The sequence below is a fragment of the Pseudophryne corroboree genome, chromosome 4, assembly GCF_028390025.1.
Source record: "Pseudophryne corroboree isolate aPseCor3 chromosome 4, aPseCor3.hap2, whole genome shotgun sequence".
NCBI classification, from domain to species: Eukaryota; Metazoa; Chordata; class Amphibia; order Anura; family Myobatrachidae; genus Pseudophryne; species Pseudophryne corroboree.
The window spans coordinates 922,330,882-922,347,123 of record NC_086447.1 but is presented as its reverse complement, the minus strand read 5'-3'; the positions used below and the strand labels follow the sequence as shown (position 1 = coordinate 922,347,123).

At 51.6% G+C, this 16,242-nt stretch overlaps 1 long non-coding RNA gene across 2 annotated transcripts in view; it reads left to right on the top strand.

Annotated features, from left to right (window-relative positions):
* The first annotated feature begins 223 nt into the window (after positions 1-223).
* LOC134910699 (uncharacterized) overlaps positions 224-16,242 on the top strand; it is a 28,701-nt gene continuing 12,682 nt past the window's right edge. The window contains exons 1-4 of one of the 2 annotated variants that reach the window (XR_010176261.1): positions 224-301; positions 13,547-13,732; positions 13,872-14,394; positions 14,472-15,861. This is a non-coding gene — a long non-coding RNA (uncharacterized LOC134910699). Of the gene's footprint in view, positions 302-634; positions 882-13,546; positions 13,733-13,871; positions 14,395-14,471; positions 15,862-16,242 lie in introns of those variants that run through there. The other variant, XR_010176262.1, reaches the window with a different exon arrangement.

The following is a 16,242-nucleotide window of genomic DNA, read 5'->3' as shown; positions in this document are numbered from 1 at the left end:
CTTCATCTGCAACGCAGTACTTTCGGCCTAACAAGCCTAGAAAGGCCAGAACGTCCAATACCTTCCAGTGATCGCAAAAACGCGCTATAGCGCGTTTTTTACCCGTTTTTGATGACATGGGACTCCAGTTTACAAAGTGGGCGGGTCCCCGGGGACGCGCTCCTCATTCCGCCAATCTGTAAGGGGGATTTGTTTAACTGACATGCAGGCCTCGTGCTGCATGATATAAAGAGGAGGTGGGGCCAGTTTCCCCTCCTCTTTGGTGCCAGGATGCTTGCGGAGGCCGGGTGACTCGGTGTCCGTAAGTTTAAGTTTATAGTGCGTATAGGGGACGGGGGTTGCCACAGGGACTCTTTTGAGGTGCTGGCAATTATGTGCAGGGATCGGAGTCCTTGATCTAGTGGGTAAAGCTGGACAAAATGCCTGGGGCTTCCCGCGGTGCCGTCTGAGGCAGTGGCCGCGCTACCGCTCTTGCCTTTGATGTGTTCTCTCAAAGCAAGAGCGGTAGCACGGCCACTGCCTCAGACGGCACCGCGGGAAGCCCCAGGCATTTTGTCCAGCTTTACCCACTAGATCAAGGACTCAGATCCCTGCTGACAAGTGGTGCGTTCAAATCCCGTCAGTCAGTCCGCTATGGCCACCCGGTGAAGTATGGTGGCGGTATTCGTATAGCTGCGGCCGTGACTAACACGTGTGAGTGTTTGCCTGGGTTTGTTATGGGGTCCGGGGTTCCCGTGGCGACGGTGCAGCTGTTGCAGGGACTCAAGTAGGAAGTGTTCGGTGACTAACTAGCTCCTTTATTGCAGCTGTAAAGGTTCCCTGGCTGGCGTCTTCTGAGGGATGGGGGCTGGAGCTGTGGTCGGCTGTGTTTTTCCCCAAAGGTTATGTGATGGATTGCCTGATAGTTTTTTTGTTTTTTTTTTGGACGCGGCAGACTAAGCGCCGGACGGTGTGTGTACAGTGTATATCTCACACCATATCCCGGTCTCTGCGCTGCCGTGTACTGACCACTTGCTGCCCGCTGTATTTGTGCCTGCATATGGGCTCACGCTGTGCCAGGGTGTAAGTGGAGGGGGCCAGTTACATGCATGTGTGCCCGCGATTGTAAGGGGAGAGGGTCAATGTGTGCCCAGGGTATAAGAGGTGGAGGATTATGAGATGAGCAGCTGCTGTGTGTGTGTGTCTGGGGTATGAGGTGTGTGTATGTGTGTCTGGGGTATGAGGTGTGTGTGTCTGGGGTATGAGGTGTGTGTATGTGTGTCTGGGGTATGAGGTGTGTGTATGTGTGTCTGGGGTATGAGGTGTGTGTGTGTGTGTCTGGGGTATGAGGTGTGTGTATGTGTGTCTGGGGTATGAGGTGTGTGTGTGTGTGTGTCTGGGGTATGAGGTGTGTGTGTCTGGGGTATGAGGTGGGCAGATGCTGTGTGTGTGCGCGTCCGGGGTATGAGGTGGGCAGATGCTGTGTGTGTGCGTCCGGGGTATAAGGTGGACAGACGCTGTGTGTGTGTGTGTGTGTGCGTCCGGGGTATAAGGTGGGCAGATGCTGTGTGTGCGTCCGGGGTATAAGGTGGGCAGATGCTGTGTGTGCGTCCGGGGTATAAGGTGGACAGACGCTGTGTGTGTGTGCGTGTGCGTGCGTCCGGGGTATAAGGTGGACAGACGCTGTGTGTGTGTGTGTGTGTGTGTGTGTGTGCGTGCGTCCGGGGTATAAGGTAGGCAGATGCTGTGTGTGCGTCCGGGGTATAAGGTGGACAGACGCTGTGTGTGTGTGTGTGTGTGTGTGTGTGTGTGCGTCCGGGGTATAAGGTGGACAGACGCTGTGTGTGTGTGTGTGCGTCCGGGGTATAAGGTGGACAGATGCTGTGTGTGTGTGCGCGTCCGGAGTATAAGGTGGGCAGATGCTGTGTGTGTGTGTGCGTCCGGGGTATAAGGTGGACAGACGCTGTGTGTGTGTGTGTGTGTGTGCGTCCGGGGTATAAGGTGGACAGACGCTGTGTGTGTGTGTGTGCGTGCGTCCGGGGTATAAGGTGGACAGATGCTGTGTGTGTGTGTGCGTTCGGGGTATAAGGTGGGCAGATGCTGTGTGTGCGTCCGGGGTATAAGGTGGACAGACGCTGTGTGTGTGTGTGCGTGCGTCCGGGGTATAAGGTGGACAGACGCTGTGTGTGTGTGTGTGTGTGTGTGTGCGTCCGGGGTATAAGGTGGGCAGATGCTGTGTGTGCGTCCGGGGTATAAGGTGGACAGACGCTGTGTGTGTGTGTGTGTGCGTGCGTCCGGGGTATAAGGTGGGCAGATCCTGTGTGTGTGTGTGGTGGGTAGCCGCTGTGTGTGTGCCTGGGGTATGATGCACTGTGTCTCGGCGCTCTATCTGGTGCAATGTGTCTCGGCGCTCTATCTGGTGCAATGTGTCTCGGCGCTCTATCTGGTGCAATGTGTCTCGGCGCTCTATCTGGTGCAATGTGTCTCGGCGCTCTACCTGGTGCAATGTGTCTCAGCGCTCTACCTGGTGCAATGTGTCTCGGCGCTCTACCTGGTGCAATGTGTCTCGGCGCTCTATCTGGTGCAATGTGTCTCGGCGCTCTACCTAGTGCAATGTGTCTCGGCGCTCTACCTGGCGCAATGTGTATAACTTGCTCTGCCTGGCGCAATGTGTATAACTTGCTCTGCCTGGCGCATTGTGTATAACGTGCTCTGCCTGGCACAATGTGTGTAACGTGCTCTGCCTGGCACAATGTGTGTAACGTGCTCTGCCTGGCACAATGTGTGTAACGTGTTCTACCTGGTGCAATGTATATAACGTGCTCTACCTGGTGCAATGTATATAACGTGCTCTACTGGGTGCAATGTGTATAATAATGCACTCTAACGTGCACAATGTGTATAAAGTGCTCTACCTGGCGTAATGTGTATAACGGGCTCTGCCTGGCGCAATGTGTATAAAGGGCTCTACCTGGTGCAATGTGTATAATGTGCTCTACTTGGAGCAAAGTGTATAGCGAGCTCTACCTGGTGCAATATGTATAAGCGGCACTACTGTGATGTAATGTGAATTTGCACTATTACGCCCCTTCCCCATGAAGCCACGCCCCTCAAATTTTGCGGCGCGCCTTCGGCGCGCACTGCCTGTTCTTTACGATCTGATAAGTTGGAGCACCAATTCACTTTCTGCCTAAGGGCACCAAAATGTCTAGTTACAGCTCTGGTGCAGGGTGTCCTGCATGCTACATAGCCCAGCAGCATTGTCACCCCATCCCCCCACCTTGCAACACTTTTGTAGTGTCCAAATAAGATTAAGATTAATAAGAACCTTCATTTCGATGGGACCCAGAAAAGGACCGGTAGGACCCCAATTTTTGAAAGTGAGGGGTCCCTGGGACCCACTTTTTTGGGGGATTAGCGCGATCACTGCCTTCTTTAGGGGAGGTGGAGTTAAGTCCAAGAAACCTGCAGCTGCAGGTTCCCAGAAACAAAAGCCTGCTTCAGGTACGCCAAAGTCCTCCACATGACAGTGGACCGCGCGGCCTGGAGGTGGGGCCAGTGGGAGCGAGACTTAGACACTTCAGTCAGGTCTGGGTATCGTCCGGTCTGGATCCCTGGGTGATAGATATTGTGTCTCAGGGATACAGGCTGGAATTTCAAAGTCTCCCTCCTCATCGCTTTTTCAAGTCAGGCTTACCAACTCTGTTGGCAGACAGCACTGTACTACAAGACGCTGTCCAAACACTGGTGGAGGCACAGGGCATTGTGCCAGTACCACCTAACATGCAGAACAAAGGATACAATTCGAACCTTTTCGTGGTACAGAAACCGGATGGTTCGGTCAGGCCAATCTGAACCTAAAATCATTGAACCCCTTTCTAAAGGAGTTCAAGTTCAAGATGGAGTCTCTCAGGGCGGTGATATCAGGTCTGGAAGAGGGGGGAATTCCTGGTATCACTGGATATCAAGGATGCGTACCTCCACATTCCGATCTGGCTGCCGCATCAGGTTTATCTCCGTTTCGCATTGCTGGACTGTCATTTCCAGTTCCAGGCCCTACCATTCAGCCTCTCCACAGCATCGAGGGTGTTTACCAAGGTGATGGCAGAAATGATGGTTCTCCTCCGCAAACAGGGTGTGAACATCATTCCATATCTGGACAATCTGCTGATAAAGGCATCGTCCAAGGAGTAGCTGCTGCAGTCCATTGTTCTCTCAACACGCTTTCTCAGGAGTCATGGTTGGATTCCGAACCTTCCAAAGTCACATTTGGAACCAACCCAGAGGTTGTCCTTTCTGGGAATGGTTTCTTCCGCAGGAAAAGGCATTGGTGATACAAGCTATGGTCCGGGATATCCTGAAGCCAGCCCGGGTGTCGGTTCATCAATGCATTTGCGTATTGGGAAAGATGGTGGCCTCTTACGAGGCTCTCCAGTATGGGAGGTTCGACGCTCGGACCTTCCAACTGGAGCTCATGGACAAGTGGTCAGGATCTTATCTCCACATGCACCGGAGAATTCGTCTGTCGCCACAGGCCAGGATTTCACTCCTTTGGTGGCTCCAATTGCCTCACCTTCTGGAGAGCCGCAGGTTCGGGATTCAGGACTGGGTCCTTCTAACCACGGATGCGAGCCTTCGGGGCTGGGGAGCAGTCACCTTCCAAGGACGGTGGTCAAGCCTGGAAGCCGACCTGCCCATCAACATCCTGGAACTAAGAGCCGTCTACAACGGACTTCTTCAGGCGGCCCCTCTTCTAAGAAATCGGGCCATTCAAGTGCAGTCGGACAACGTAACAACAGTGGTTTACATAAACCGACAAGGCGGAACAAAGAGCAGAGCGGCAATGTCAGAGGTGACAAGAATACACCTCTGGACAGAGAAGCCCGCATTGGCGCTATCAGACATCTTCATTCCGGGAGTAGACAACTCGGAGGCAGACTTCCTCAGCAGACACGATCTACATCCAGGGGAGTGGGGTCTCCATCCGGAGGTGTTCGAGGAAATAGCACGTCTTTGGGGATTACCCCAAATAGACATGATGGCCTCTCGTCTCAACAAGAAGCTCCGGCGTTATTGTTCCAGGTCAAGGGACCCACAGGCAGTGGCAGTGGACGCCCTGGTGTCTCCGTGGGTGTTCCAGTCAGTGTACGTGTTTCCACCACACCCACTCATCCCAAGAATCCTAAAGCTCATAAGGAGAACAAGGGTTCAAGCGATCCTCATTGCCGCAGACTGGCCAAGAAGGGCTTTGTACGCGGACCTTCTGAATCTACTGCAAGAAGATCCGAGGCCTCTTCCTTTTCGGGAGGACCTGCTGCAACAGGGGCCGTTCGCCTATCAAGACTTACCGCAGCTATGTTTGACGGCATGGAAGTTGAGCGCCTGATACTTGCTCGGAAGGGCATTCCGAAGAAGGTCATTCCTACCCTGATGCAGGCTAGGTAAGGGGTAACATCTAAACATTACCATCGTATTTGGAAGAAATATGTCTCTTGGTGTGAATCCAAGAAGTTTCCTACGGTGGAGTTTCAACTCTGATGTTTTCTCCTCTTCCTGCAAGCAGGTGTGGATATGGGCCTGAGGTTAGGATCTGTGAAGTTCTAGATTTCGGCCCTGTCCATTTTCTTTCAGAAACAATTGGCTGCCCTCCCTGAGGTTCAGACTTTTTTGAAGGGAGTTCTGCACATCCAACCTCCCTTTGTACCGCTTGCGGCGCCTTGGGACCTTAACGTGGTGTTGCAGTTCATCCAGTCGGATTGGTTTGAGCCTCTACAGGAGGTTGAGGTCAAATTTCTTACATGGAAGTAGTGTTCACTCTAGGAGTGAAAAGAGGCATGGCGCCGGACTCTGGGGGCATATGTGCGCGCGCGCGGCTTCACCGCGCGCGTCCACGCAAATTAGGGGGCGTGGCCATGCCTACGTCATTTTGGGGGGCGGTGCAGCCCACAGACGCTACTATAGAGAGCGTCTGTGGCCGGCGACGTCACTGTTGGGGGCGTGCCCAGCACCTCCGTCGGTGCTGGGCTTCCCCCAGCTCTCTCCCAATGCGTGAATGGATGCCGCGCGCATGCGCACGACATCTATACACACCGGGAGGGCAGGAAGCGGGCGGCTGTTCTAGCAGGGCGCCGCAAAAGAGGCAGGGTGGGTTTTGCCTGCTAAAAAACGGGAAGGGCGCGGCGCCCTGCTGAAACAGCCTAGAGTGAACACTAGAAAGGCGGTCACATTGTTGGCCTTAGCTTCTGCTAGACGTGTGTCCGAGTTGGGGGCTTTATCCTGTAAATGCCCTTACTTGATCTTCCACGAAGATAGAGCTGAGCTCCGGACACGTCAGCAGTTTCTTCCGAAGGTTGTGTCGGCATTTCATATCAACCAACCTATTGTGGTGCCAGTGGCTACTGACTCCTCAATTACATCAAAGTCTTTGGATGTTGTAAGGGCTCTGAAGATATATGTGAAGAGATCTTCTCGTCACAGAAAGTCGGAATCTCTGTTTGTCCTATATGATCCCAAGAAAATTGGGTGTCCTACTTCTAAGCAGACTATTTCTTGCTGGATTAGGTTCACTATCCAGCACGCTTATTCTACGTCAGGACTGCCGTGTTCAAAATCTGTTAAGGCCCACTCTACTCGTAAGGTGGGGTCTTCCTGGGCGGCTGCCCGGGGTGTCTCGGCAGTGCAACTTTGCCAAGCTGCAACTTGGTCTGGGTCGAACACGTTTGCAAAGTTTTACAAGTTTGATACTTTGGCCTCTGATGATCTGAAGTTCGGTCAATCAGTTCTGCAGGAGCCTCTGCGCTCTCCCTCCCGTTCTGGGAGCTTTGGTACATCCCCATGGTACTAATGTGGACCCCAGCATCCTTTAGGACGTAAGAGAAAATAAGAATTTACTCACCGGTAATTCTATTTCCCGTAGTCCGTAGTGGATGCTGGGGACTCCGTAAGGACCATGGGGAATAGACGGGCTCCGCAGGAGACTGGGCACTCTAAAGAAAGATTCAGTACTATCTGGTGTGCACTGGCTCCTCCCTCTATGCCCCTCCTCCAGACCTCAGTTAAGGAAACTGTGCCCGGAAGAGCTGACATTACAAGGAAAGGATTTGGAATCCAGGGTAAGACTCATACCAGCCACACCAATCACACTGTACAACTTGTGATAAACTTACCCAGTTAACAGTATGAACAACAACTGAGCATCACTCAACCGATGCTACATAACCATAACCCTTTGTTAAGCAATAACTATATACACGTATTGCAGAAAGTCCGCACTTGGGACGGGCGCCCAGCATCCACTACGGACTACGAGAAATAGAATTACCGGTGAGTAAATTCTTATTTTCTCTAACGTCCTAGTGGATGCTGGGGACTCCGTAAGGACCATGGGGATTATACCAAAGCTCCCAAACGGGCGGGAGAGTGCGGATGACTCTGCAGCACCGAATGGGCAAACACAAGGTCCTCCTCAGCCAGGGTATCAAACCTGTAGAATTTTGCAAAAGTGTTTGAACCCGACCAAGTAGCAGCTCGGCAAAGTTGTAATGCCGAGACCCCTCGGGCAGCCGCCCAAGAAGAGCCCACTTTCCTTGTGGAATGGGCTTTCACTGATTTCGGCTGCGGCAATCCCGCCGCAGAATGAGTCTGTTGAATCGTGTTACAGATCCAGCGAGCAATAGTTTGCTTTGAAGCAGGAGCACCCAGCTTGTTGGATGCATACAGGATAAACAGCAAGTCAGTCTTCCTGACTCCAGCCGTTCTGGTTACATAGATCTTCAAAGCCCGGACTACGTCCAGCAACTTGGAGTCCTCCAAGTCACGAGTAGCCGCAGGCACCACAATAGGTTGGTTCAAATGAAAAGATGACACCACCTTTGGCAGAAACTGCGGACGAGTCCGCAAGTCTGCCCTGTCCATATGGAAAACCAGATAGGGGCTTTTACATGACAAAGCCGCCAATTCTGACACACGCCTAGCTGAAGCTAAAGCCAACAGCATGACCACTTTCCACGTGAGATACTTTAGTTCCACGGTCTTCAGTGGCTCAAACCAGTGGGATTTCAGGAAATCCAACACCACGTTAAGATCCCAAGGTGCCACTGGTGGCACAAAAGGGGGCTGAATATGCAGCACTCCCTTAACAAACATCTGAACCTCAGGCAGTGAAGCCAGTTCTTTTTGAAAGAAGATGGATAGGGCCGAATACTGGACCTTTATGGACCATAATTTTAGGCCCATAGTCACACCTGACTGTAGGAAGTGCAGGAATCGACCCAGCTGGAATTCCTCTGTAGGGGCCTTCCTGGCCTCACACCAAGCAACATATTTTCGCCATATACGGTGATAATGCTCTGCTGTCACGTCCTTCCTAGCCTTTATCAGCGTAGGAATAACTTCATCCGGAATGCCCTTTTCTGCTAGGATCCGGCGTTCAACCGCCATGCCGTCAAACGCAGCCACGGTAAGTCTTGGAACAGACAGGGCCCCTGTTGCAACAGGTCCTGTCTGAGAGGCAGAGGCCATGGTTCCTCTGTGAGCATTTCTTGCAGTTCCGGGTACCAAGTCCTTCTTGGCCAGTCCGGAACAATGAGTATTGTTTTCACTCTTTTCCTTACGATTCTCAGTACCTTGGGTATGAGAGGAAGAGGAGGAAACACATAGACCGACTGGAACACCCACGGTGTTACCAGTGCGTCCACAGCTATCGCCTGAGGGTCCCTTGACCTGGCGCAATACCTTTTTAGCTTTTTGTTGAGGCGGGACGCCATCATGTCCACCTGTGGCAGTTCCCACCGATTTGCAATCTGCTTGAAGACTTCGTGATGAAGTCCCCACTCTCCCGGGTGGAGATCGTGCTTCTTGTGCCGCCCTGGCGGTTTACATGAGCCACTGCGGTGATGTTGTCTGACTGAATCAGCACCGGTTGGTTGCGAAGCAGAGGCTCCCCTTGACTCAGGGCGTTGTATATGGCCCTTAGTTCCAGGATATTTATGTGCAGACAAGCCTCCTGACTTGACCACAACCCTTGGAAGTTTCTTCCCTGAGTGACTGCTCCCCATCCTCTGAGGCTCGCATCCGTGGTCACCAGGACCCAGTCCTGTATGCCGAACCTGCGGCCCTCGAGAAGGTGAGCACTCTGCAGCCACCACAGAAGAGACACCCTGGCCCTGGGGGACAGGGTGATCAGCCGATGCATCTGAAGATGCGATCCGGACCACTTGTCCAACAGATCCCACTGAAAGATCCTCGCATGGAACCTGCCGAAGGGAATGGCTTCGTATGATGCCACCATCTTTCCCAGTACTCGCGTGCAGTGATACACCGACACCTGTTTCGGTTTTAAGAGGTCTCTGACTAGAGTCACGAGCTCCTGAGCCTTCTCCGCCGGGAGAAACACCTTCTTCTGGTCTGTGTCCAGAATCATGCCCAGGAAGGGCAGACGCGTCGTAGGAATCAGCTGCGATTTTGGGATATTCAGAATCCAGCCATGCTGTTGCAACACTTCCTGAGAGTGTGCTACGCTGATCAGCAACTGCTCTCTGGACCTCGCCTTTATGAGGAGATCGTCCAAGTATGGGATAACTGTGACTCCTTGCTTTCTCAGGATCACCATCATTTCCGCCATTACCTTGGTAAATATTCTCGGTGCCGTGGAGAGCCCAAACGGCAACGTCTGGAATTGGTAATGAGTCCTGTACCACAAATCTGAGGTACTCCTGATGAGGTGGATAAATGGGGACATGCAAGTAAGCATCCTTGATGTCCAGAGACACCATAAAATCCCCCTCTTCCAGGCTTGCAATGACCGCTCTGAGCGATTCCATTTTGAACTTGAATTTCTTCAGATAAATGTTCAGGGATTTTAAATTCAAGATGGGTCTGACCGAACCGTCCGGTTTCGGTACTACAAACATAGTGGAATAGTAACCCCTTCCCTGTTGAAGGAGAGGAACCTTTACAACCACCTGCTGGAGGTATAACTTGTGAATTGCTGCCAGCACTACCTCCCTTTCCATGGGGGAAGCTGGCAAGGCCGATTTTAGGTAACGGTGAGGGGGCGTCACCTCGAATTCCAGTTTGTATCCCTGAGACACAACTTGTATAGCCCAAGGATCCACCCGTGAGCGAACCCACTGGTGGCTGAAATGTCGGAGACGCGCCCCCACGGCTCCTGGCTCCGCCTGTGGAGCCCCAGCGTCATGCAGTGGATTTAGTGGAAGCCGGGGAGGACTTTAGTTCCTGGGAACTAGCTGCGTGGTGCAGCCTCTTTCCTCTACCCCTGCCTCTGGCAAGAAAGGATGCACCTCTGACTTTCTTGCTCTTTTGCGAATGAAAGGACTGCATTTGGTAATACGGTGCTTTCTAAGGCTGTGGAGGGACATAAGGCAAGAAATTTGACTTCCCAGCCGTAGCTGTGGAAACTAGGTCTGAGAGACCGTCCTCAAACAATTCCTCACCCTTATAAGGTAAAACCTCCATGTGTTTTTTTAGAGTCGGTATCCCCTGTCCATTGCCGAGTCCATAAGACCCTTCTGGCAGAAATGGACATTGCGTTTACTCTAGAGCCCAGCAGGCAAATGTCCCTCTGGGCATCCCGCATATATAGGACCGCGTCCTTGATATGTGCCAGGGTCATTAGAACAGAGTCCCTGTCCAGGGTATCTAACTCCTCAGACAGAGTATCCGTCCATGCTGCTACCGCACTACACATCCAGGCCGAAGCAATTGCTGGCCTCAGCAGCGTACCAGAATGTGTGTAAACAGACTTCAGGATAGCTTCCTGCTTTCTATCCGCAGGATCCTTTAGGGCGGACGTATCCTGAGACGGCAGGGCCACCTTCTTAGATAAACGTGTCAACGCCTTGTCTACCCTGGGGGAGGATTCCCAGCGTAACCTGTCCGTTGGCGGGAAAAGATACGCCATCAGCAATCTCTTGGAAATTACTACCTACCTATCAGGGGAATCCCATGCTTTTTCACATAATTCATTCAATTCATGTGACGGGGGAGAAGCCACTTCTTGCTTTTTCTCCCCATACATATAAATCCTCTTGTCAGGGACAGGATTTCCCTCAGAAATGTGTAACACATCCTTCATTGCCACAATCATGTAGCGGATGGCTTTAGTCATTTTAGGCTGCAACTTTGCATCATCGTCATCGACACTGGAATCAGATTCCGTGTCGACATCTGTGTCAACTAACTGGGATATTGGGCGCTTTTGAGACCCTGACGGCCTCTGCGCTGTGGGAGCAGGCATGGGTTGAGACCCCGACTGTCCCAAGGCTACAGCTTTATCCAATCTGTTATGTAAGGAGCTTACATTATCATTTAACACCTTCCACATATCCATCCAATCAGGTGTCGGCCCCGTTGGGGGCGACACCACATCTATTTGCACTTGTTCTGCCTCCACGTATTCTTCTTCATCAAACATGTCGACACAGGCGTACCGACACACCGCACACATACAGGGAACGCTCTGACTGAGGACAGGACCCCACAAAGGCTTTTGGGGAGACAGAGAGAGAGTATGCCAGCACACACCCCAGCGCTATATAACCCAGGGATTACACTGTACCTTAGTGTTTACCCAGTAGCTGCTGTTTTTATATATATATATCTCTCTGCGCCTAAATTTATGTGCCCCCCCTCTCTTTTTTACCCTCTATTGCACCTGTATACTGCAGGGGAGAGCCTGGGGAGCGTCCTTCCAGCGGAGCTGTGAAGAGAAAATGGCGCTGGTGTGCTGAGGAAGAAGGCCCCGCCCCCTCAGCGGCGGGCTTCTGTCCCGCTTCTCATGTGTAAAAATGGCGGGGGCTCGCACATATATACAGTGCCTGACTGTATATATGTATACTTTTGCCATCAGGTATCTCAATTGCTGCCCAGGGCGCCCCCCCCCCCCCCCCCCCTGCGCCCGCACCCTACAGTGACCGGAGTGTGCGGGTGTGCTGCGGGAGCAATGGCGCACAGCAGCAGTGCTGTGCGCTACCTTAAGTGAAGAAAGGAGTCTTCTGCCGCCGATTTCGATGTCTTCTTGCTTCTGCTGCTTCTGTACTTCTGGCTCTGCGAGGGGGACGGCAGCGGCTCCGGGAACGGACGATCAAGGTTAGGTACCTGTGTTCGATCCCTCTGGAGCTAATGGTGTCCAGTAGCCTAAGAAGCGCAACTTAGCTGCAGTGAGTAGGTTTGCTTCTCTCCCCTCAGTCCCACGTAGCAGAGAGTCTGTTGCCAGCAGAAGCTCTCTGAAAATAAAAAACCTGACAAAATACTTTCTTTTCTAGCAAGCTCAGGAGAGCCCACTAGGAGCACCCAGCTCTGGCCGGGCACAGATTCTAACTGAGGTCTGGAGGAGGGGCATAGAGGGAGGAGCCAGTGCACACCAGATAGTACTGAATCTTTATTTAGAGTGCCCAGTCTCCTGCGGAGCCCGTCTATTCCCCATGGTCCTTACAGAGTCCCCAGCATCCACTAGGATGTCAGAGAAAATAGGATTTTGGTTACCTACCGGTAAATCCTTTTCTTGTAGTCCTTAGAGGATGCTGGGCGCCCGCCCAGCGCTTCGTTTCCTGCAACCGTTATCTGGTTCAGTACAACTTTGTTTTAGTTGAGTACTGCATTGTTACTTGTAAGTACTGTTTCAGCAGTTGCTGAGTGTTCATTGGCTTGACGTGCCTTGTATATGTGAGCTGGTATGAATCTCACCACTTTCTGTGTATAATCCTTCTCTCGAAGATGTCCGTGTCCTCGGGCACAGTTTCTAGACTGAGTCTGGTAGGAGGGGCAAAGAGGGAGGAGCCAGCCCACACTCTCAAACTCTTAAAGTGCCAATGGCTCCTGGTGGACCCGTCTATACCCCATGGTACTAATGTGGACCCCAGCATCCTCTACAGACTACGAGAAAAGGATTTACCGGTAGGTAACCAAAATCCTATTTTTGTGGTGTTTGGGTGGGGTTTTACTGGGTCTTTTTTAATGTGCTAATGTGGTTTTTTTTGTCATGCTTAACCACTGGTTTTATTGCAGCATACCATGAAGTGGTGCAGGAGTGGCTGTAGTGGACTTTGGGTGGGGTTTTACTGTTTTTTTTGGAAATGTGCTAATGTGTTTTTTTTTGTCATGCTTGACGACAGGTTTAATTGCAGCATGCCATATGGTGGTGCTGGGGTGGCTTTAGTGGACTTTGGGTGGGGTTTACTGTTTTTTGATGTGCTAATGTGTTTTTTTTTTGTCATGCTTGACCACTGGTTTAATTGCAGCATGCCATGTGGGGGTGCAGGGCTGGCTTTAGTGGACTTTGGGGTGTTTGGGTGGGGTTTTATGTTTTTGCTGGTATTTTTTTAAATATGTTTTCTACTGGAATTTTTGTAGCATGCACGGTTGCGGGGACTTTAGTGTACTTGTGTGTTTAGCTGCTGTTTTTGTATATTTTAAATGTGTGGGGTTTTTTGGTATTTAAACTTGAGGTGCCTGGTGAGTCTGTGTTATATTTTTGTGGTGTTTGGTTGTGTTTTGGGATACATATGTTTAATTTTTTTATTTATTTTTGTAAATTTATTTAAAACAGGAATGTCCAGGGAAAAGCACCCTCTCCCCCCCCCCTTCTCCCCACTCCTCAGAAGACTCGCTGGACGGCGACGAGAAGTGGGTCCCGACCCAGGAGGATATGGCTGACCAGCCATGGTCATCCAGCGAGCAGCCGAGGTCACCAAGGGACCAAGGCCGTAGGAGGAAAAAGAAAAGGCAAAGACAGGTAATTATAAGTTACTTTTTGCACCTGCAGCCACACTAGCATACACTTTACCATGCCCACGGACCACTTTGTGCACTGCCAGGAACACTTACAGGTCATTATTATTGTATTCATTGTATGTCATTTACTTTCCTAAAAGCCAACAAGCCAGCCAGAGGATCAGTCAGACGGGGAAGCCTCTGGAGAAGAAACAGGGCAGAAGATTCCGTGTGGACCCCGGTACACGAGGTGGAAAACTGTGTCCTAGTGGATGGCGTCGACCGGTCCTACGACGTTCTGTATGGACCAAAGGCATAGACAACAGCAGCGTAGGCAAAGAGGAAGATCTGGGAGGCCATCGTGGATCAAGTCACTGCAGTATCTGGAAACCGTCGGGACACCAGAAACTGCATGAAGCGGTATAGTGAGTAGTGACTGCCGTAGACAGACCAAGAAAAAGATGGGGATTCAGCGCTGACACGAGACAACAACCGGAGGTGGTCCGGCTTTGAATTTCAAGTGGCTGCCCTGGGAGGAAGTCATCAAAAGGCGCATGAACCCTGTCATGGTCCAAGGAGTTCCAGGCAGTGTGGACTCCACCCACCCTGCTGGCTTTCCTGAGGAAGAACCGCCCTGAAGACGGATGACGGCGGGAGCCCAGCAGTCCAAAAGGAGGTGTGATGGTAAGAATTCATTCAAATGTGCTGTGCTAAACTATTATTAATTTTTATTGCTAAATTGTGTTTCTCCTTTCCCCTAGACACGCCTGCCCAGAGGACGTCACCTGCGCGCAGGACATCACCAGCGCGCAGACCATCACCTTTGCGCCGGACATCACCAGTGCGCCGGACATCACCAGCAAGCCAGACATCACCAGCGCGCAGACCATCACCTGCGTGCTGGACATCACCCGCTCGCAGACCATCACCAGCGCACAGACCATCACCTGCACGCCGGACATCAACAGCGCGCAGACCATCACCTGTGCGCCAAACATCATCAGTACGCAGATCTTAACCTGCGCGCAGGGCATCACCAGCTCGGAACCAATCCTCCAGGAGCTCAGAGACTGTGACACAAGAACCTCAAGAAAGTGTGACTCTTTATACTGTGGAACCATCACCCGACCTGTTTGAGTCCTCGGGATTCATGGATGAGACTTTTCAAGGGTTTGATGCCAGCCGTGCCAACGCGTCAATCCCAAGCCAAGAAATGTCTCAAGATTTGAGGTCCGGAGAAGCTCCTGGAGCATTGGCACCATAGGATGCAGAATGATAATATATGACCAGGCATGAAGAACACAGGGCGATTCTGGACGTCCTCCACATTCTGGTGACATCCATCAACAAGCTGGTGGAGAACACGGTATGTGAGTCACAAAGCTTCCAGAACATGTCGGAGAGCCAGCGACAGACAGCTTCCAACTCACAGCTCATCGCAACGGTTCTCCAGTTGATCTATGAAAAACTCCCAGGGACAAGTCAACAACATGTCATTCAACCACCACCTCCACCACCACCAGCTACACTGACGCCTCCTGCCCTTGCTCCACCACATCCCTGGTACAGTCACAGCAGTAGCAAGGGTATGCAGGGATGTACCCCGTCTACCAGATGCCTCCACCACCAATACAGACACCGGCCTCAACAGCTACACCAGCACGCCCATCAAGGCCTACACAATGCACTCTACAGCCACCAAGGACACCGTCGCCCCCTCCAGAGGAAGAGGATCATGACAGCCCCCACACACAATAGCGCGGTCATATTTTTTCATTATTTAAAATTTTATTTTTCTGTGCTTCCCTTTTTCTCCCTCCTATTAGTTTGTTTTTGTCTTTGTATTGTTTTTATTTATTGTATTCGCCCCCCACCTGAGCGGGTACTACCAAGGAGCTATATGTAGCCATACATGCGCGGTCATGTATGAATGTGGTAAAGGATGAAAGCTCCTTGTGGTTACATATATGATGGGCCAAAGAGCATATCTAATACCACATTTATTTTTTAAGAAATACTCCTCTGTAAAAAAAGTTGTGTAACTTGAGCATTCTCTTTTGTGTAACTTGAGCATTCACATATTTTTTTTAATTCTTCAGGGATGCTCGACAAAGAGGCATGGACAGTGCTGTTCTAGGTGACTTTACAATGGTGAGTAATGGCATGTTTCACTTTACACACATTTACACAAACCTTGACCCGCCTGCACTTGTGGAGCCACACAGTCCCACAATGGGTTTTGGCTGGGCTGTGTGGTTCCACAAGTGCAGGCAGGTCAAAGTACAGACCACTGACACCACGACTCCTCCATCTTGACCAGCCTGCACTTGTGGAGCCACACAGTTCAGCAATGAGTTTTGGCTGGGCTGTGTGGTTCCACAAGTGCAGGTGGGTCAAAGTACAGACCACTGACCCCACGACTCCTCCACCTTGACCCACAAGCACTTGTGGAACCACACAGTCCAGCAATGGGGTTTGGCTGGGCTGTGTGGTTCCGCAAGTGCAGGCGGGTCAAAGTACAGACCACTGACC